The sequence below is a fragment of the Lonchura striata genome, chromosome 16 (assembly GCF_050655825.1).
Source record: "Lonchura striata isolate lonStrDom1 chromosome 16, ASM5065582v1, whole genome shotgun sequence".
In the NCBI taxonomy this organism is placed as follows: domain Eukaryota; kingdom Metazoa; phylum Chordata; class Aves; order Passeriformes; family Estrildidae; genus Lonchura; species Lonchura striata.
Window position 1 is genome coordinate 5958933 of NC_140718.1, and position 21052 is coordinate 5979984.

Consider the following 21052-nt stretch of genomic DNA (forward strand, 5'->3'; position numbering starts at 1 on the left):
CACATCCTTTTTCCATTTTCCCTGGGAAAGAAAACTCAGCAGTCCAGGTTCCTGATGTCAGTTTGTAGGGCTGCCTTGGGTCTATCAGGACAGCACAAGTTTGAGGTGGGGACAACTTCGGTGTGGGGTCCATCCTTCGATATAAGGATTTTTTGCAGTCAGGGCCAGGGGCCCCTGGGCACATCCTTTTTCCATTTTCCCTGGGAAAGAAAACTCAGCAGTCCAGGTTGCTGATGTCAGTTTGTAGGGCTCCCTTGGGTCTATCAGGGCAGCACAAGTTTGAGGTGGGGACAACTTCGGTGTGGGGTCCATCCTTCGATATAAGGATTCTTTGCAGTCAGGGCCAGGGGCCCCCGGGCACAACCTTTTTCCATTTTACCTGGGAAAGAAAACTCAGAAGTCCAGGTTCCGGATGTCAGTTTGTAGGGCTCCCTTGGGTCTATCAGGGCAGCACAAGTTTGAGGTGGGGACAACTTCGGTCTGGGCGCCATCCTTCGATATAAGGATTCTTTGCAGTCAGGGCCAGGGGCCCCCAGGCACATCCTTTTTCCATTTTCCCTGGGAAAGAAAACTCAGAAGTCCAGGTTCCTGATGTCAGTTTGTAGGGCTCCCTTGGGTCTATCAGGGCAGCACAAGTTTGAGGTGGGGACAACTTTGGAGTGGGGTCCATCCTTCGATATAAGGATTCTTTGCAGTGAAGTCCCAGCCCAGGGCCAGGGGCCCCCGGGCACATCCTTTTCCCATTTTCCCTGGGAAAGAAAACTCAGAAGTCCAGGTTCCTGATGTCAGTTTGTAGGGCTCCCTTGCGTCTATCAGGGCAGCACAAGTTTGAGGTGGGGACAACTTCGGTGTGGGGTCCATCCTTCGATATAAAAATTTTTTGCAGTTAGGGCCAGGGACCCCCGGGCACATCCTTTTTCCATTTTCCCTGGGAAAGAAAACTCAGCAGTCCAGGTTCCTGATGTCAGTTTGTAGGGCTCCCTTGGGTCTATCAGGGCGGCACAAGTTTGAGGTGGGGACAGCTTCGGTGTGGGGTCCATCCTTCGATATAAGGATTTTTTGCAGTGAGGCCCCTGCCCAGGGCCAGGGGCCCCTGGGCACATCCTTTTTCCATTTTCCCTGGGAAAGAAAACTCAGCAGTCCAGGTTCCTGATGTCAGCTTGTAGGGCTGCCTTGGGTCTATCAGGGCAGCACAAGTTTGAGGTGGGGACAACTTCGGTGTGGGGTCCATCCTTCGATATAAGGATTTTTTGCAGTCATGGCCAGGGGCCCCTGGGCATATCCTTTTTCCATTTTCCCTGGGAAAGAAAACTCAGCAGTCCAGGTTCTGGATGTCAGTTTGTAGGGCTCCCTTGGGTCTATCAGGGCAGCACAAGTTTGAGGTGGGGACAACTTCGGTGTGGGGTCCATCCTTCGATATAAGGATTCTTTGCAGTGAGGACCCAGCCCAGGGCCAGAGGCCCCTGGGCACATCCTTTTTCCATTTTCCCTGGGAAAGAAAACTCAGCAGTCCAGGTTCCTGATGTCAGTTTGTAGGGCTGCCTTGGGTCTATCAGGGCAGCACAAGTTTGAGGTGGGGACAACTTCGGTGTGGGGTCCATCCTTCGATATAAGGATTCTTTGCAGTCAGGGCCAAGGGCCCCTGGGCACATCCTTTTTCCATTTTCCCTGGGAAAGAAAACTCAGCAGTCCAGGTTCCTGATGTCAGTTTGTAGGGCTGCCTTGGGTCTATCAGGGCAGCACAAGTTTGAGGTGGGGACAACTTCGGTGTGGGGTCCATCCTTCGATATAAGGATTTTTTGCAGTCATGGGCAGGGGCCCCTGGGCACATCCTTTTTCCATTTTCCCTGGGAAAGAAAACTTAGCAGTCCAGGTTCCGGATGTCAGTTTGTAGGGCTCCCTTGGGTCTATCAGGGCAGCACAAGTTTGAGGTGGGGATAACTTCGGTGTGGGGTCCATCCTTCGATATAAGGATTCTTTGCAGTGAGGAACCAGACCAGGGCCAGAGGCCCCTGGGCACATCCTTTTTCCATTTTCCCTGGGAAAGAAAACTCAGCAGTCCAGGTTCCTGATGTCAGTTTGTAGGGCTGCCTTGGGTCTATCAGGACAGCACAAGTTTGAGGTGGGGACAACTTCGGTGTGGGGTCCATCCTTCGATATAAGGATTTTTTGCAGTCAGGGCCAGGGGCCCCTGGGCACATCCTTTTTCCATTTTCCCTGGGAAAGAAAACTCAGCAGTCCAGGTTGCTGATGTCAGTTTGTAGGGCTCCCTTGGGTCTATCAGGGCAGCACAAGTTTGAGGTGGGGACAACTTCGGTGTGGGGTCCATCCTTCGATATAAGGATTCTTTGCAGTCAGGGCCAGGGGCCCCCGGGCACAACCTTTTTCCATTTTCCCTGGGAAAGAAAACTCAGAAGTCCAGGTTCCTGATGTCAGTTTGTAGGGCTCCCTTGGGTCTATCAGGGCAGCACAAGTTTGAGGTGGGGACAACTTCGGTCTGGGCGCCATCCTTCGATATAAAAATTTTTTGCAGTTAGGGCCAGGGACCCCCGGGCACATCCTTTTTCCATTTTCCCTGGGAAAGAAAACTCAGCAGTCCAGGTTCCTGATGTCAGTTTGTAGGGCTCCCTTGGGTCTATCAGGGCAGCACAAGTTTGAGGTGGGGACAGCTTCGGTGTGGGGTCCATCCTTCGATATAAGGATTTTTTGCAGTGAGGCCCCTGCCCAGGGCCAGGGGCCCCTGGGCACATCCTTTTTCCATTTTCCCTGGGAAAGAAAACTCAGCAGTCCAGGTTCCTGATGTCAGCTTGTAGGGCTGCCTTGGGTCTATCAGGGCAGCACAAGTTTGAGGTGGGGACAACTTCGGTGTGGGGTCCATCCTTCGATATAAGGATTTTTTGCAGTCATGGCCAGGGGCCCCTGGGCATATCCTTTTTCCATTTTCCCTGGGAAAGAAAACTCAGCAGTCCAGGTTCCTGATGTCAGTTTGTAGGGCTCCCTTGGGTCTATCAGGGCAGCACAAGTTTGAGGTGGGGACAACTTCGGTGTGGGGTCCATCCTTCGATATAAGGATTCTTTGCAGTGAGGACCCAGCCCAGGGCCAGAGGCCCCTGGGCACATCCTTTTTCCATTTTCCCTGGGAAAGAAAACTCAGCAGTCCAGGTTCCTGATGTCAGTTTGTAGGGCTGCCTTGGGTCTATCAGGGCAGCACAAGTTTGAGGTGGGGACAACTTCGGTGTGGGGTCCATCCTTCGATATAAGGATTCTTTGCAGTCAGGGCCAAGGGCCCCTGGGCACATCCTTTTTCCATTTTCCCTGGGAAAGAAAACTCAGCAGTCCAGGTTCCTGATGTCAGTTTGTAGGGCTGCCTTGGGTCTATCAGGGCAGCACAAGTTTGAGGTGGGGACAACTTCGGTGTGGGGTCCATCCTTCGATATAAGGATTTTTTGCAGTCATGGGCAGGGGCCCCTGGGCACATCCTTTTTCCATTTTCCCTGGGAAAGAAAACTTAGCAGTCCAGGTTCCGGATGTCAGTTTGTAGGGCTCCCTTGGGTCTATCAGGGCAGCACAAGTTTGAGGTGGGGACAACTTCGGTGTGGGGTCCATCCTTCGATATAAGGATTCTTTGCAGTGAGGAACCAGACCAGGGCCAGAGGCCCCTGGGCACATCCTTTTTCCATTTTCCCTGGGAAAGAAAACTCAGCAGTCCAGGTTCCTGATGTCAGTTTGTAGGGCTGCCTTGGGTCTATCAGGACAGCACAAGTTTGAGGTGGGGACAACTTCGGTGTGGGGTCCATCCTTCGATATAAGGATTTTTTGCAGTCAGGGCCAGGGGCCCCTGGGCACATCCTTTTTCCATTTTCCCTGGGAAAGAAAACTCAGCAGTCCAGGTTCCTGATGTCAGTTTGTAGGGCTCCCTTGGGTCTATCAGGGCAGCACAAGTTTGAGGTGGGCACAACTTTGGTGTGGGGTGCATCCTTCGATATAAGGATTTTTTGCAGTGAGGCCCCTGCCCCGGGCCGGGGGCCCCTGGGCACATCCTTTGGCCATTTTCCCTGGGAAAGAAAACTCAGCAGTCCAGGTTCCTGATGTCAGTTTGTAGGGCTCCCTTGGGTCTATCAGGGCAGCACAAGTTTGAGGTGGGGACAACTTCGGTGTGGGGTCCATCCTTCGATATAAGGATTTTTTGCAGTCAGGGCCAGGGGCCCCTGGGCACATCCTTTTTCCATTTTCCCTGGGAAAGAAAACTCAGCAGTCCAGGTTCCTGATGTCAGTTTGTAGGGCTCCCTTGGGTCTATCAGGGCAGCACAAGTTTGAGGTGGGGACAACTTCGGTGTGGGGTGCATCCTTCGATATAAGGATTTTTTGCAGTCAGGGCCAGGGGCCCCTGGGCACATCCTTTTTCCATTTTCCCTGGGAAAGAAAACTCAGCAGTCCAGGTTCCTGATGTCAGTTTGTAGGGCTCCCTTGGGTCTATCAGGGCAGCACAAGTTTGAGGTGGGGACAACTTTGGAGTGGGGTCCATCCTTCGATATAAGGATTCTTTGCAGTGAGGTCCCAGCCCAGGGCCAGGGGCCCCCGGGCACATCCTTTTCCCATTTTCCCTGGGAAAGAAAACTCAGCAGTCCAGGTTCCTGATGTCAGTTTGTAGGGCTCCCTTGGGTCTATCAGGGCAGCACAAGTTTGAGGTGGGGACATCTTCGGTGTGGGGTCCATCCTTCGATATAAGGATTCTTTGCAGTCAGGGCCAGGAGCCCTTGGGCACATCCTTTTTCCATTTTCCCTGGGAAAGAAAACTCAGCAGTCCAGGTTCCTGATGTCAGTTTGTAGGGCTCCCTTGGGTCTATCAGGGCAGCACAAGTTTGAGGTGGGGACAACTTCGGTGTGGGGTCCATCCTTCGATATAAGGATTTTTTGCAGTCAGGGCCAGGGGCCCAGGGCCAGGGGCCCCTGGGCACATCCTTTTTCCATTTTCCCTGGGAAAGAAAACTCAGCAGTCCAGGTTCCTGATGTCAGTTTGTAGGGCTCCCTTGGGTCTATCAGGGCAGCACAAGTTTGAGGTGGGCACAACTTCGGTGTGGGGTCCATCCTTCGATATAAGGATTTTTTGCAGTCAGGGCCAGGGGCCCCCAGGCACATACTTTTTCCATTTTCCCTGGGAAAGAAAACTCGGCAGTCCAAGATCCTGATGTCAGTTTGTAGGGCTCCCTTGGGTCTATCAGGGCAGCACAAGTTTGAGGTGGGGACAACTTCGGTGTGGGATCCATCCTTCGATATAAGGATTCTTTGCAGTGAGGTCCCAGCCCAGGGCCAGAGGCCCCTGGGCACATCCTTTTTCCATTTTCCCTGGGAAAGAAAACACAGCAGTCCAGGTTCCTGATGTCAGTTTGTAGGGCTCCCTTGGGTCTATCAGGGCAGCACAAGTTTGAGGTGGGGACAACTTTGGTGTGGGGTCCATCCTTCGATATAAAGATTTTTTGCAGTCAGGGCCAGGGGCCCCTGGGCACATCCTTTTTCAATTTTCCCTGGGAAAGAAAACTCAGCAGTCCAGGTTCCTGATGTCAGTTTGTAGGGCTCCCTTGGGTCTATCAGGGCAGCACAAGATTGAGGTGGGGACAACTTCGGTGTGGGGTCCATCCTTCGATATAAGGATTTTTTGCAGTCAGGGCCAGGGGCCCCTGGGCACATCCTTTTTCCATTTTCCCTGGGAAAGAAAACTCAGCAGTCCAGGTTCCTGATGTCAGTTTGTAGGGCTCCCTTGGGTCTATCAGGGCAGCACAAGTTTGAGGTGGGGACAACTTCGGTGTGGGGTGCATCCTTCGATATAAGGATTTTTTGCAGTCAGGGCCAGGGGCCCCTGGGCACATCCTTTTTCCATTTTCCCTGGGAAAGAAAACTCAGCAGTCCAGGTTCCTGATGTCAGTTTGTAGGGCTCCCTTGGGTCTATCAGGGCAGCACAAGTTTGAGGTGGGGACAACTTTGGAGTGGGGTCCATCCTTCGATATAAGGATTCTTTGCAGTGAGGTCCCAGCCCAGGGCCAGGGGCCTCCGGGCACAACCTTTTCCCATTTTCCCTGGGAAAGAAAACTCAGCAGTCCAGGTTCCTGATGTCAGTTTGTAGGGCTCCCTTGGGTCTATCAGGGCAGCACAAGTTTGAGGTGGGGACAACTTCGGTGTGGGGTCCATCCTTCGATATAAGGATTTTTTGCAGTCAGGGCCAGGAGCCCCTGGGCACATCCTTTTTCCATTTTCCCTGGGAAAGAAAACTCAGCAGTCCAGGTTCTTGATGTCAGTTTGTAGGGCTCCCTTGGGTCTATCAGGGCAGCACAAGGTTGAAGTGGGCAGAACTTTGGTGTGGGGTCCATCCTTCGATATAAGGATTCTTTGCAGTTAGGGCCAGGGGCCCCCGGGCACAACCTTTTTCCATTTTACCTGGGAAAGAAAACTCAGAAGTCCAGGTTCCTGATGTCAGTTTGTAGGGCTCCCTTGGGTCTATCAGGGCAGCACAAGTTTGAGGTGGGGACAACTTCGGTCTGGGCGCCATCCTTCGATATAAGGATTCTTTGCAGTCAGGGCCAGGGGACCCCAGGCACATCCTTTTTCCATTTTCCCTGGGAAAGAAAACTCAGCAGTCCAGGTTGCTGATGTCAGTTTGTAGGGCTCCCTTGGGTGTATCAGGGCAGCACAAGTTTGAGGTGGGGACAACTTCGGTGTGGGGTGCATCCTTCGATATAAGGATTTTTTGCAGTGAGGCCCCTGCCCAGGGCCAGGGGCCCCTGGGCACATCCTTTTTCAATTTTCCCTGGGAAAGAAAACTCAGCAGTCCAGGTTCCTGATGTCAGTTTGTAGGGCTCCCTTGGGTCTATCAGGGCAGCACAAGTTTGAGGTGGGCACAACTTCGGTGTGGGGTCCATCCTTCGATATAAGGATTTTTTGCAGTCAGGGCCAGGGGCCCCTGGGCACATCCTTTTTCCATTTTCCCTGGGAAAGAAAACTCAGCAGTCCAGGTTCCTGATGTCAGTTTGTAGGGCTCCCTTGGGTGTATCAGGGCAGCACAAGTTTGAGGTGGGGACAACTTCGGTGTGGGGTGCATCCTTCGATATAAGGATTCTTTGCAGTCAGGGCCAGGGGACCCCAGGCACATCCTTTTTCCATTTTCCCTGGGAAAGAAAACTCAGCAGTCCAGGTTCCTGATGTCAGTTTGTAGGGCTCCCTTGGGTCTATCAGGGCAGCACAAGTTTGAGGTGGGGACAACTTCAGTGTGGGGTCCATCCTTCGATATAAGGATTTTTTGCAGTCAGGGCCAGGGGCCCCCAGGCACATCCTTTTTCCATTTTCCCTGGGAAAGAAAACTCAGCAGTCCAGGTTGCTGATGTCAGTTTGTAGGGCTCCCTTGGGTCTATCAGGGCAGCACAAGTTTGAGGTGGGGACAACTTCGGTGTGGGATCCATCCTTCGATATAAGGATTTTTTGCAGTCTTGGCCAGGGACCCCTGGGCACATCCTTTTTCCATTTTCCCTGGGAAAGAAAACTTAGCAGTCCAGATTCCGGATGTCAGTTTGTAGGGCTCCCTTGGGTCTATCAGGGCAGCACAAGTTTGAGGTGGGCACAACTTCGGTGTGGGGTCCATCCTTCGATATAATGATTTTTTGCAGTCAGGGCCAAGGGCCCCTGGGCACATCCTTTTTCCATTTTCCCTGGGAAAGAAAACTCAGCAGTCCAGGTTGCTGATGTCAGTTTGTAGGGCTCCCTTGGGTCTATCAGGGCAGCACAAGATTCAAGTGGGGACAACTTCGGTGTGGGGTCCATCCTTCGATATAAGGATTTTTTGCAGTCAGGGCCAGGGGCCCCTGGGCACATCCTTTTTCCATTTTCCCTGGGAAAGAAAACTCAGCAGTCCAGGTTCCTGATGTCAGTTTGTAGGGCTCCCTTGGGTGTATCAGGGCAGCACAAGTTTGAGGTGGGGACAACTTCGGTGTGGGGTGCATCCTTCGATATAAGGATTTTTTGCAGTCAGGGCCAGGGGCCCCTGGGCACATCCTTTTTCCATTTTCCCTGGGAAAGAAAACTCAGCAGTCCAGGTTCCTGATGTCAGTTTGTAGGGCTCCCTTGGGTCTATCAGGGCAGCACAAGTTTGAGGTGGGGACAACTTTGGAGTGGGGTCCATCCTTCGATATAAGGATTCTTTGCAGTGAGGTCCCAGCCCAGGGCCAGGGGCCCCCGGGCACATCCTTTTCCCATTTTCCCTGGGAAAGAAAACTCAGCAGTCCAGGTTCCTGATGTCAGTTTGTAGGGCTCCCTTGCGTCTATCAGGGCAGCACAAGTTTGAGGTGGGGACAACTTCAGTGTGGGGTCCATCCTTCGATATAAGGATTTTTTGCAGTCAGGGCCCAGCCCAGGGCCAGGGGCCCCCGGGCACATCCTTTTTCCATTTTCCCTGGGAAAGAAAACTCAGCAGTCCAGGTTCCTGATGTCAGTTTGTAGGGCTCCCTTGGGTGTATCAGGGCAGCACAAGTTTGAGGTGGGGACAACTTCGGTGTGGGGTCCATCCTTCGATATAAGGATTCTTTGCACTCAGGGCCAGGGGCCCCCGGGCACATCCTTTTTCCATTTTCCCTGGGAAAGAAAACTCAGCAGTCCAGGTTCTTGATGTCAGTTTGTAGGGCTCCCTTGGGTCTATCAGGGCAGCACAAGTTTGAAGTGGGGACAACTTCGGTGTGGGGTCCATCCTTCGATATAAGGATTCTTTGCAGTTAGGGCCAGGGGCCCCCGGGCACACCCTTTTTCCATTTTACCTGGGAAAGAAAACTCAGCAGTCCAGGTTCCTGATGTCAGTTTGTAGGGCTCCCTTGGGTCTATCAGGGCAGCACAAGTTTGAGGTGGGGACAACTTCGGTGTGGGGTCCATCCTTCGATATAAGGATTCTTTGCAGTCAGGGCCAGGGGCCCCCAGGCACATCCTTTTTCCATTTTCCCTGGGAAAGAAAACTCAGCAGTCCAGGATCCTGATGTCAGTTTGTAGGGCTCCCTTGGGTCTATCAGGGCAGCACAAGTTTGAGGTGGGGACAACTTCGGTGTGGGATCCATCCTTCGATATAAGGATTTTTTGCAGTCAGGGCCAGGGTCCCAGGGCCAGGGGCCCCCGGGCACATCCTTTTTCCATTTTCCCTGGGAAAGAAAACTCAGCAGTCCAGGTTCCTGATGTCAGTTTGTAGGGCTCCCTTGGGTCTATCAGGGCAGCACAAGTTTGAGGTGGGGACATCTTCGGTGTGGGGTCCATCCTTCGATATAAGGATTTTTTGCAGTGAGGCCCCTGCCCAGGACCAGGGGCCCCTGGGCACATCCTTTTTCCATTTTCCCTGGGAAAGAAAACTCAGCAGTCCAGGTTCCTGATGTCAGTTTGTAGGGCTCCCTTGGGTCTATCAGGGCAGCACAAGTTTGAGGTGGGGACAACTTCGGTGTGGGATCCATCCTTCGATATAAGGATTTTTTGCAGTCATGGCCAGGGGCCCCTGGGCATATCCTTTTTCCATTTTCCCTGGGAAAGAAAACTCAGCAGTCCAGGTTCCGGATGTCAGTTTGTAGGGCTCCCTTGGGTCTATCAGGGCAGCACAAGTTTGAGGTGGGGACAACTTCGGTGTGGGGTGCATCCTTCGATATAAGGATTTTTTGCAGTGAGGCCCCTGCCCAGGGCCAGGGGCCCCTGGGCACATCCTTTTTCAATTTTCCCTGGGAAAGAAAACTCAGCAGTCCAGGTTCCTGATGTCAGTTTGTAGGGCTCCCTTGGGTCTATCAGGGCAGCACAAGTTTGAGGTGGGCACAACTTCGGTGTGGGGTCCATCCTTCGATATAAGGATTTTTTGCAGTCAGGGCCAGGGGCCCCTGGGCACATCCTTTTTCCATTTTCCCTGGGAAAGAAAACTCAGCAGTCCAGGTTCCTGATGTCAGTTTGTAGGGCTCCCTTGGGTCTATCAGGGCAGCAGAAGTTTGAGGTGGGGACAACTTCGGTGTGGGGTCCATCCTTCGATATAAGGATTTTTTGCAGTGAGGCCCCTGCCCAGGGCCAGGGGCCCCTGGGCACATCCTTTTTCCATTTTCCCTGGGAAAGAAAACTCAGCAGTCCAGGTTCCTGATGTCAGTTTGTAGGGCTCCCTTGGGTGTATCAGGGCAGCACAAGTTTGAGGTGGGGACAACTTTGGTGTGGGGTCCATCCTTCGATATAAGGATTTTTTGCAGTCAGGGCCAGGGGCCCCCAGGCACATCCTTTTTCCATTTTCCCTGGGAAAGAAAACTCAGCAGTCCAGGATCCTGATGTCAGTTTGTAGGGCTCCCTTGGGTCTATCAGGGCAGCACAAGTTTGAGGTGGGGACAACTTCGGTGTGGGGTCCATCCTTCGATATAAGGATATTTTGCAGTCAGGGCCAGGGGCCCCTGGGCACATCCTTTTTCCATTTTCCCTGGGAAAGAAAACTCAGCAGTCCAGATTCCGGATGTCAGTTTGTAGGGCTCCCTTGGGTCTATCAGGGCAGCACAAGTTTGAGGTGGGCACAACTTTGGAGTGGGGTCCATCCTTCGATATAAGGATTCTTTGCAGTGAGGTCCCAGCCCAGGGCCAGGGGCCTCCGGGCACAACCTTTTCCCATTTTCCCTGGGAAAGAAAACTCAGCAGTCCGGGTTCCTGATGTCAGTTTGTAGGGCTCCCTTGGGTCTATCAGGGCAGCACAAGTTTGAGGTGGGGACAACTTCGGTGTGGGGTCCATCCTTCGATATAAGGATTCTTTGCAGTCAGGGCCAGGGGCCCCTGGGCACATCCTTTTTCCATTTTCCCTGGGAAAGAAAACTCAGCAGTCCAGGTTCTTGATGTCAGTTTGTAGGGCTCCCTTGGGTCTATCAGGGCAGCACAAGTTTGAGGTGGGGACAACTTCGGTGTGGGGTCCATCCTTCGATATAAGGATTTTTTGCAGTGAGGCCCCTGCCCAGGGCCAGGGGCCCCTGGGCACATCCTTTTTCCATTTTCCCTGGGAAAGAAAACTCAGCAGTCCAGGTTGCTGATGTCAGTTTGTAGGGCTCCCTTGGGTCTATCAGGGCAGCACAAGTCTGAGGTGGGGACAACTTTGGTGTGGGGTGCATCCTTCGATATAAGGATTTTTTGCAGTGAGGCCCCTGCCCAGGGCCAGGGGCCCCTGGGCACATCCTTTTTCAATTTTCCCTGGGAAAGAAAACTCAGCAGTCCAGGTTCCTGATGTCAGTTTGTAGGGCTCCCTTGGGTCTATCAGGGCAGCACAAGTTTGAGGTGGGGACAACTTCGGTGTGGGGTCCATCCTTCGATATAAGGATTCTTTGCAGTCAGGGCCAGGGGCCCCTGGGCACATCCTTTTTCCATTTTCCCTGGGAAAGAAAACTCAGCAGTCCAGGTTCCTGATGTCAGTTTGTAGGGCTCCCTTGGGTGTATCAGGGCAGCACAAGTTTGAGGTGGGGACAACTTCGGTGTGGGGTGCATCCTTCGATATAAGGATTTTTTGCAGTCAGGGCCAGGGGCCCCTGGGCACATCCTTTTTCCATTTTCCCTCGGAAAGAAAACTCAGCAGTCCAGGTTCCTGATGTCAGTTTGTAGGGCTCCCTTGGGTCTATCAGGGCAGCACAAGTTTGAGGTGGGGACAACTTTGGAGTGGGGTCCATCCTTCGATATAAGGATTTTTTGCAGTGAGGCCCCTGCCCAGGACCAGGGGCCCCTGGGCACATCCTTTTTCCATTTTCCCTGGGAAAGAAAACTCAGCAGTCCAGGTTCCTGATGTCAGTTTGTAGGGCTGCCTTGGGTCTATCAGGGCAACACAAGTTTGAGGTGGGGACAACTTCGGTGTGGGGTCCATCCTTCGATATAAGGATTCTTTGCAGTCAGGGCCAGGAGCCCCTGGGCACATCCTTTTTCCATTTTCCCTGAGAAAGAAAACTCAGCAGTCCAGGTTCCTGATGTCAGTTTGTAGGGCTCCCTTGGGTCTATCAGGGCAGCACAAGTTTGAGGTGGGGAGAACTTCGGTGTGGGGTCCATCCTTTGATATTAGGATTTTTTGCAGTCATGGCCAGGGACCCCGGGCACATCCTTTTTCCATTTTCCCTTGGAAAGAAAACTCAGCAGTCCAGGTTCCTGATGTCAGTTTGTAGGGCTCCCTTGGGTCTATCAGGGCAGCACAAGTTTGAGGTGGGGACAACTTCGGTGTGGGGTGCATCCTTCGATATAAGGATATTTTGCAGTCAGGGCCAGGGGCCCCTGGGCACATCCTTTTTCCATTTTCCCTGGGAAAGAAAACTCAGCAGTCCAGGTTCCTGATATCAGTTTGTAGGGCTCCCTTGGGTGTATCAGGGCAGCACAAGTTTGAGGTGGGGACAACTTCGGTGTGGGGTCCATCCTTCGATATAAGGATTTTGTGCAGTCAAGGGCAGGGGCCCCTGGGCACATCCTTTTTCCATTTTCCCTGGGAAAGAAAACTCAGCAGTCCAGGTTCCTGATGTCAGTTTGTAGGGCTCCCTTGGATGTATCAGGGCAGCACAAGTTTGAGGTGGGGACAACTTCGGTGTGGGGTCCATCCTTCGATATAAGGATTTCTTGCAGTGAGGTCCCTGCCCAGGGTTAGGGGCCCCTGGGCACAACCTTATTCCATTTTCCCTGGGAAAGAAAACTCAGCAGTCCAGGTTCCTGATGTCAGTTTGTAGGGCTCCCTTGGGTCTATCAGGGCAGCACAAGTTTGAGGTGGGCACAACTTCGGTGTGGGGTCCATCCTTCGATATAAGGATTTTTTGCAGTGAGGTCCCTGCCCAGGGCCAGGGGCCCCTGGGCACATCCTTTTTCAATTTTCCCTGGGAAAGAAAACTCAGCAGTCCAGGTTCCTGATGTCAGTTTGTAGGGCTCCCTTGGGTCTATCAGGGCAGCACAAGTTTGAGGTGGGGACAACTTTGGTGTGGGGTCCATCCTTCGATATAAGGATTTTTTGCAGTCAGGGCCAGGGGCCCCCAGGCACATCCTTTTTCCATTTTCCCTGGGAAAGAAAACTCAGCAGTCCAGGATCCTGATGTCAGTTTGTAGGGCTCCCTTGGGTCTATCAGGGCAGCACAAGTTTGAGGTGGGCACAACTTTGGAGTGGGGTCCATCCTTCGATATAAGGATTCTTTGCAGTGAGGTCCCAGCCCAGGGCCAGGGGCCTCCGGGCACAACCTTTTCCCATTTTCCCTGGCAAAGAAAACTCAGCAGTCCAGGTTCCTGATGTCAGTTTGTAGGGCTCCCTTGGGTCTATCAGGGCAGCACAAGTTTGAGGTGGGGACAACTTCGGTGTGGGGTCCATCCTTCGATATAAGGATTCTTTGCAGTCAGGGCCAGGGGCCCCCAGGCACATCCTTTTTCCATTTTCCCTGGGAAAGAAAACTCAGCAGTCCAGGTTCCTGATGTCAGTTTGTAGGGCTCCCTTGGGTCTATCAGGGCAGCACAAGTTTGAGGTGGGGACAACTTCGGTGTGGGATCCATCCTTCGATATAAGGATTCTTTGCAGTCAGGGCCAGGGGCCCCCGGGCACATCCTTTTTCCATTTTCCCTGGGAAAGAAAACTCAGCAGTCCAGGTTCCTGATGTCAGTTTGTAGGACTGCCTTGGGTCTATCAGGGCAGCACAAGTTTGAGGTGGGGACAACTTCGGTGTGGGGTCCATCCTTCGATATAAGGATTTTTTGCAGTCAGGGCCAGGGGCCCCTGGGCACATCCTTTTTCCATTTTCCCTGGGAAAGAAAACTCAGCAGTCCAGGTTCCTGATGTCAGTTTGTAGGGCTGCCTTGGGTCTATCAGGGCAGCACAAGTTTGAGGTGGGGACAACTTCGGTGTGGGGTCCATCCTTCGATATAAGGATTTTTTGCAGTCATGGCCAGGGGCCCCTGGGCATATCCTTTTTCCATTTTCCCTGGGAAAGAAAACTCAGCAGTCCAGGTTCCTGATGTCAGTTTGTAGGGCTCCCTTGGGTCTATCAGGGCAGCACAAGTTTGAGGTGGGGACAACTTCGGTGTGGGGTCCATCCTTCGATATAAGGATTTTTTGCAGTCAGGGCCAGAGGCCCCTGGGCACATCCTTTTTCCATTTTCCCTGGGAAAGAAAACTCAGCAGTCCAGGTTCCGGATGTCAGTTTGTAGGGCTCCCTTGGGTCTATCAGGGCAGCACAAGTTTGAGGTGGGGACAACTTCGGTGTGGGGTGCATCCTTCGATATAAGGATTTTTTGCAGTGAGGCCCCTGCCCAGGGCCAGGGGCCCCTGGGCACATCCTTTTTCCATTTTCCCTGGGAAAGAAAACTCAGCAGTCCAGGTTCCTGATGTCAGTTTGTAGGGCTCCCTTGGGTCTATCAGGGCAGCACAAGTTTGAGGTGGGCACAACTTCGGTGTGGGGTCCATCCTTCGATATAAGGATTCTTTGCAGTCAGGGCCAGGGGCCCCCGGGCACATCCTTTTTCCATTTTCCCAGGGAAAGAAAACTCAGCAGTCCAGGTTCCTGATGTCAGTTTGTAGGGCTCCCTTGGGTCTATCAGGGCAGCACAAGTTTGAGGTGGGCACAACTTCGGTGTGGGGTCCATCCTTCGATATAAGGATTTCTTGCAGTGAGGTGCCTGCCCAGGTCTAGGGACCCCTGGGCACATCCTTTTTCCATTTTCCCTGGGAAAGAAAACTCAGTAATCCAGGTTCCTGATGTTAGTTTTTAGGGGTCCCTTGGGTCTATCAGGGCAGCACAAGTTTGAGGTGGGCACAACTTCGGTGTGGGGTCCATCCTTCGATATAAGGATTTTTTGCAGTCAGGGCCAGGGGCCCAGGGCCAGGGGCCCCCGGGCACATCCTTTTTCCATTTTCCCTGGGAAAGAAAACTCAGCAGTCCAGGTTCCTGATGTCAGTTTGTAGGGCTCCCTTGGGTGTATCAGGGCAGCACAATTTTGAGGTGGGCACAACTTCGGTGAGGGGTCCATCCTTCGATATAAGGATTTTTTGCAGTCAGGGCCAGGGGCCCCCGGGCACACCCTTTTTCCATTTTCCCTGGGAAAGAAAACTCAGCAGTCCAGGTTCCTGATGTCAGTTTGTAGGGCTCCCTTGGGTGTATCAGGGCAGCACAAGTTTGAGGTGGGGACAACTTCGGTGTGATGTGCATCCTTTGATTTTAGTATTTTTTGCAGTCATGGCCAGGGGCCCCTGGGCACATCCTTTTTCCATTTTACCTGGGAAAGAAAACTCAGCAGTCCAGGTTCCTGATGTCAGTTTGTAGGGCTCCCTTGGGTCTATCAGGGCAGCACAAGTTTGAGGTTGCAACAACTTTGGTGTGGGGTCCATCCTTCGATATAAGGATTCTTTGCAGTGAGGTCCCTGCCCAGGGCCAGGGGCCCCTGGGCACATCCTTTTTCCATTTTACCTGGGAAAGAAAACTCAGCAGTCCAGGTTCTTGATGTCAGTTTGTAGGGCTCCCTTGGGTCTATCAGGGCAGCACAAGTTTGAGGTTGCAACAACTTTGGTGTGGGGTCCATCCTTCGATATAAGGATTCTTTGCAGTGAGGTCCCTGCCCAGGGCCAGGGGCCACTGGGCACATCCTTTTTCCATTTTCCCTGGGAAAGAAAACTCAGCAGTCCAGGTTCCTGATGTCAGTTTGTAGGGCTCCCTTGGGTCTATCAGGGCAGCACAAGTTTGAGGTGGGCACAACTTCGGTGTGGGGTCCATCCTTCGATATAAGGATTTTTTGCAGTCAGGGCCAGGGGCCCCTTGGCACATCCTTTTTCCATTTTCCCTGGGAAAGAAAACTCAGCAGTCCAGGTTCCTGATGTCAGTTTGTAGGGCTGCCTTGGGTCTATCAGGGCAGCACAAGTTTGAGGTGGGGACAACTTCGGTGTGGGGTCCATCCTTCGATATAAGGATTCTTTGCAGTCAGGGCCAGGGGCCCCCAGGCACATCCTTTTTCCATTTTCCCTGGGAAAGAAAACTCAGCAGTCCAGGTTCCTGATGTCAGTTTGTAGGGCTCCCTTGGGTCTATCAGGGCAGCACAAGTTTGAGGTGGGGACAACTTCGGTGTGGGATCCATCCTTCAATATAAGGATTCTTTGCAGTCAGGGCCAGGGGCCCCCGGGCACAACCTTTTTCCATTTTCCCTGGGAAAGAAAACTCAGCAGTCCAGGTTGCTGATGTCAGTTTGTAGGGCTCCCTTGGGTCTATCAGGGCAGCACAAGTTTGAGGTGGGGACAACTTCGGTGTGGGCTCCATCCTTCGATATAAGGATTCTTTGCAGTGAGGACCCAGCCCAGGGCCAGAGGCCCCTGGGCACATCCTTTTTCCATTTTCCCTGGGAAAGAAAACTCAGCAGTCCAGGTTCCTGATGTCAGTTTGTAGGGCTGCCTTGGGTCTATCAGGGCAGCACAAGTTTGAGGTGGGGACAACTTCGGTGTGGGGTCCATCCTTCGATATAAGGATTTTTTGCAGTCATGGGCAGGGGCCCCTGGGCACATCCTTTTTCCATTTTCCCTGGGAAAGAAAACTTAGCAGTCCAGGTTCCGGATGTCAGTTTGTAGGGCTCCCTTGGGTCTATCAGGGCAGCACAAGTTTGAGGTGGGGACAACTTCGGTGTGGGGTCCATCCTTCGATATAAGGATTCTTTGCAGTGAGGAACCAGACCAGGGCCAGAGGCCCCTGGGCACATCCTTTTTCCATTTTCCCTGGGAAAAAAAACTCAGCAGTCCAGGTTCCTGATGTCAGTTTGTAGGGCTCCCTTGGGTCTATCAGGGCAGCACAAGTTTGAGGTGGGGACAACTTTGGTGTGGGGTCCATCCTTCGATATAAGGATTTTTTGCAGTCAGGGCCAGGGGCCCCTGGGCACATCCTTTTTCCATTTTCCCTGGGAAAGAAAACTCAGCAGTCCAGGTTCCTGATGTCAGTTTGTAGGGCTCCCTTGGGTCTATCAGGGCAGCACAAGTTTGAGGTGGGGACAACTTCGGTGTGGGGTGCATCCTTCGATATAAGGATTTTTTGCAGTCAGGGCCAGGGGCCCCTGGGCACATCCTTTTTCCATTTTCCCTGGGAAAGAAAACTCAGCAGTCCAGGTTGCTGATGTCAGTTTGTAGGGCTCCCTTGGGTCTATCAGGGCAGCACAAGTTTGAGGTGGGGACAACTTTGGAGTGGGGTCCATCCTTCGATATAAGGATTCTTTGCAGTGAGGTCCCAGCCCAGGGCCAGGGGCCCCCGGGCACATCCTTTTCCCATTTTCCCTGGGAAAGAAAACTCAGCAGTCCAGGTTCCTGATGTCAGTTTGTAGGGCTCCCTTGGGTCTATCAGGGCAGCACAAGTTTGAGGTGGGGACATCTTCGGTGTGGGGTCCATCCTTCGATATAAGGATTCTTTGCAGTCAGGGCCAGGGGCCCAGGGCCAGGGGCCCCTGGGCACATCCTTTTTCCATTTTCCCTGGGAAAGAAAACTCAGCAGTCCAGGTTCCTGATGTCAGTTTGTAGGGCTGCCTTGGGTCTATCAGGGCAGCACAAGTTTGAGGTGGGCACAACTTCGGTGTGGGGTCCATCCTTCGATATAAGGATTTTTTGCAGTCAGGGCCAGGGGCCCCCAGGCACATACTTTTTCCATTTTCCCTGGGAAAGAAAACTCGGCAGTCCAAGATCCTGATGTCAGTTTGTAGGGCTCCCTTGGGTCTATCAGGGCAGCACAAGTTTGAGGTGGGGACAACTTCGGTGTGGGATCCATCCTTCGATATAAGGATTCTTTGCAGTGAGGTCCCAGCCCAGGGCCAGAGGCCCCTGGGCACATCCTTTTTCCATTTTCCCTGGGAAAGAAAACTCAGCAGTCCAGGTTCCTGATGTCAGTTTGTAGGGCTCCCTTGGGTCTATCAGGGCAGCACAAGTTTGAGGTGGGGACAACTTTGGAGTGGGGTCCATCCTTCGATATAAGGATTCTTTGCAGTGAGGTCCTAGCCCAGGGCCAGGGGCCTCCGGGCACAACCTTTTCCCATTTTCCCTGGGAAAGAAAACTCAGCAGTCCAGGTTCCTGATGTCAGTTTGTAGGGCTCCCTTGGGTCTATCAGGGCAGCACAAGTTTGAGGTGGGGACAACTTCGGTCTGGGCGCCATCCTTCGATATAAGGATTCTTTGCAGTCAGGGCCAGGGGACCCCAGGCACATCCTTTTTCCATTTTCCCTGGGAAAGAAAAGTTAGCAGTCCAGATTCCGGATGTCAGTTTGTAGGGCTCCCTTGGGTCTATCAGGGCAGCACAAGTTTGAGGTGGGCACAACTTCGGTGTGGGGTCCATCCTTCGATATAATGATTTTTTGCAGTCAGGGCCAAGGGCCCCTGGGCACATCCTTTTTCCATTTTCCCTGGGAAAGAAAACTCAGCAGTCCAGGTTGCTGATGTCAGTTTGTAGGGCTCCCTTGGGTCTATCAGGGCAGCACAAGTTTGAGGTGGGGACAACTTCGGTGTGGGGTCCATCCTTCGATATAAGGATTCTTTGCAGTGAGGTCCCAGCCCAGGGCCAGGGGCCCCTGGGCACATCCTTTTTCCATTTTCCCTTGGAAAGAAAACTCAGCAGTCCAGGTTCCTGATGTCAGTTTGTAGGGCTGCCTTGGGTCTATCAGGGCAGCACAAGTTTGAGGTGGGGACAACTTCGGTGTGGGGTGCATCCTTCGATATAAGGATATTTTGCAGTCAGGGCCAGGGGCCCCTGGGCACATCCTTTTTCCATTTTCCCTGGGAAAGAAAACTCAGCAGTCCAGGTTCCTGATGTCAGTTTGTAGGGCTCCCTTGGGTCTATCAGGGCAGCACAAGTTTGAGGTGGGCACAACTTCGGTGTGGGGTCCATCCTTCGATATAAGGATTTTTTGCAGTCAGGGCCAAGGGCCCCTGGGCACATCCTTTTTCCATTTTCCCTGGGAAAGAAAACTCAGCAGTCCAGGTTGCTGATGTCAGTTTGTAGGGCTCCCTTGGGTCTATCAGGGCAGCACAAGTTTGAGGTGGGGACAACTTTGGTGTGGGGTGCATCCTTCGATATAAGGATTTTTTGCAGTGAGGCCCCTGCCCAGGGCCAGGGGCCCCTGGGCACATCCTTTTTCCATTTTCCCTGGGAAAGAAAACTCAGCAGTCCAGGTTCCTGATGTCAGTTTGTAGGGCTCCCTTGGGTCTATCAGGGCAGCACAAGTTTGAGGTGGGGACAACTTCGGTGTGGGGTCCATCCTTCGATATAAGGATTTTTTGCAGTCAGGGCCAGGGGCCCCTGGGCACATCCTTTTTCCATTTTCCCTGGGAAAGAAAACTCAGCAGTCCAGGTTGCTGATGTCAGTTTGTAGGGCTCCCTTGGGTCTATCAGGGCAGCACAAGTTTGAGGTGGGCACAACTTTGGTGTGGGGTGCATCCTTCGATATAAGGATTTTTTGCAGTGAGGCCCCTGCCCCGGGCCGGGGGCCCCTGGGCACATCCTTTTTCCATTTTCCCTGGGAAAAAAAACTCAGCAGTCCAGGTTCCTGATGTCAGTTTGTAGGGCTCCCTTGGGTCTATCAGGGCAGCACAAGTTTGAGGTGGGGACAACTTTGGTGTGGGGTCCATCCTTCGATATAAGGATTTTTTGCAGTCAGGGCCAGGGGCCCAGGGCCAGGGGCCCCTGGGCACATCCTTTTTCCATTTTCCCTGGGAAAGAAAACTCAGCAGTCCAGGTTCCTGATGTCAGTTTGTAGGGCTGCCTTGGGTCTATCAGGGCAGCACAAGTTTGAGGTGGGCACAACTTCGGTGTGGGGTCCATCCTTCGATATAAGGATTTTTTGCAGTCAGGGCCAGGGGCCCCCAGGCACATACTTTTTCCATTTTCCCTGGGAAAGAAAACTCGGCAGTCCAAGATCCTGATGTCAGTTTGTAGGGCTCCCTTGGGTCTAACAGGGCAGCACAAGTTTGAGGTGGGCACAACTTCGGTGTGGGGTCCATCCTTCGATATAATGATTTTTTGCAGTCAGGGCCAAGGGCCCCTGGGCACATCCTTTTTCCATTTTCCCTGGGAAAGAAAACTCAGCAGTCCAGGTTGCTGATGTCAGTTTGTAGGGCTCCCTTGGGTCTATCAGGGCAGCACAAGTTTGAGGTGGGGACAACTTTGGTGTGGGGTGCATCCTTCGATATAAGGATTCTTTGCAGTGAGGTCCCAGCCCAGGGCCAGGGGCCCCTGGGCACATCCTTTTTCCATTTTCCCTTGGAAAGAAAACTCAGCAGTCCAGGTTCCTGATGTCAGTTTGTAGGGCTGCCTTGGGTCTATCAGGGCAGCACAAGTTTGAGGTGGGGACAACTTCGGTGTGGGGTGCATCCTTCGATATAAGGATATTTTGCAGTCAGGGCCAGGGGCCCCTGGGCACATCCTTTTTCCATTTTCCCTGGGAAAGAAAACTCAGCAGTCCAGGTTCCTGATGTCAGTTTGTAGGGCTCCCTTGGGTCTATCAGGGCAGCACAAGTTTGAGGTGGGCACAACTTCGGTGTGGGGTCCATCCTTCGATATAAGGATTTTTTGCAGTCAGGGCCAAGGGCCCCTGGGCACATCCTTTTTCCATTTTCCCTGGGAAAGAAAACTCAGCAGTCCAGGTTGCTGATGTCAGTTTGTAGGGCTCCCTTGGGTCTATCAGGGCAGCACAAGTTTGAGGTGGGGACAACTTTGGTGTGGGGTGCATCCTTCGATATAAGGATTTTTTGCAGTGAGGCCCCTGCCCAGGGCCAGGGGCCCCTGGGCACATCCTTTTTCCATTTTCCCTGGGAAAGAAAACTCAGCAGTCCAGGTTCCTGATGTCAGTTTGTAGGGCTCCCTTGGGTCTATCAGGGCAGCACAAGTTTGAGGTGGGGACAACTTCGGTGTGGGGTCCATCCTTCGATATAAGGATTTTTTGCAGTCAGGGCCAGGGGCCCCTGGGCACATCCTTTTTCCATTTTCCCTGGGAAAGAAAACTCAGCAGTCCAGGTTGCTGATGTCAGTTTGTAGGGCTCCCTTGGGTCTATCAGGGCAGCACAAGTTTGAGGTGGGCACAACTTTGG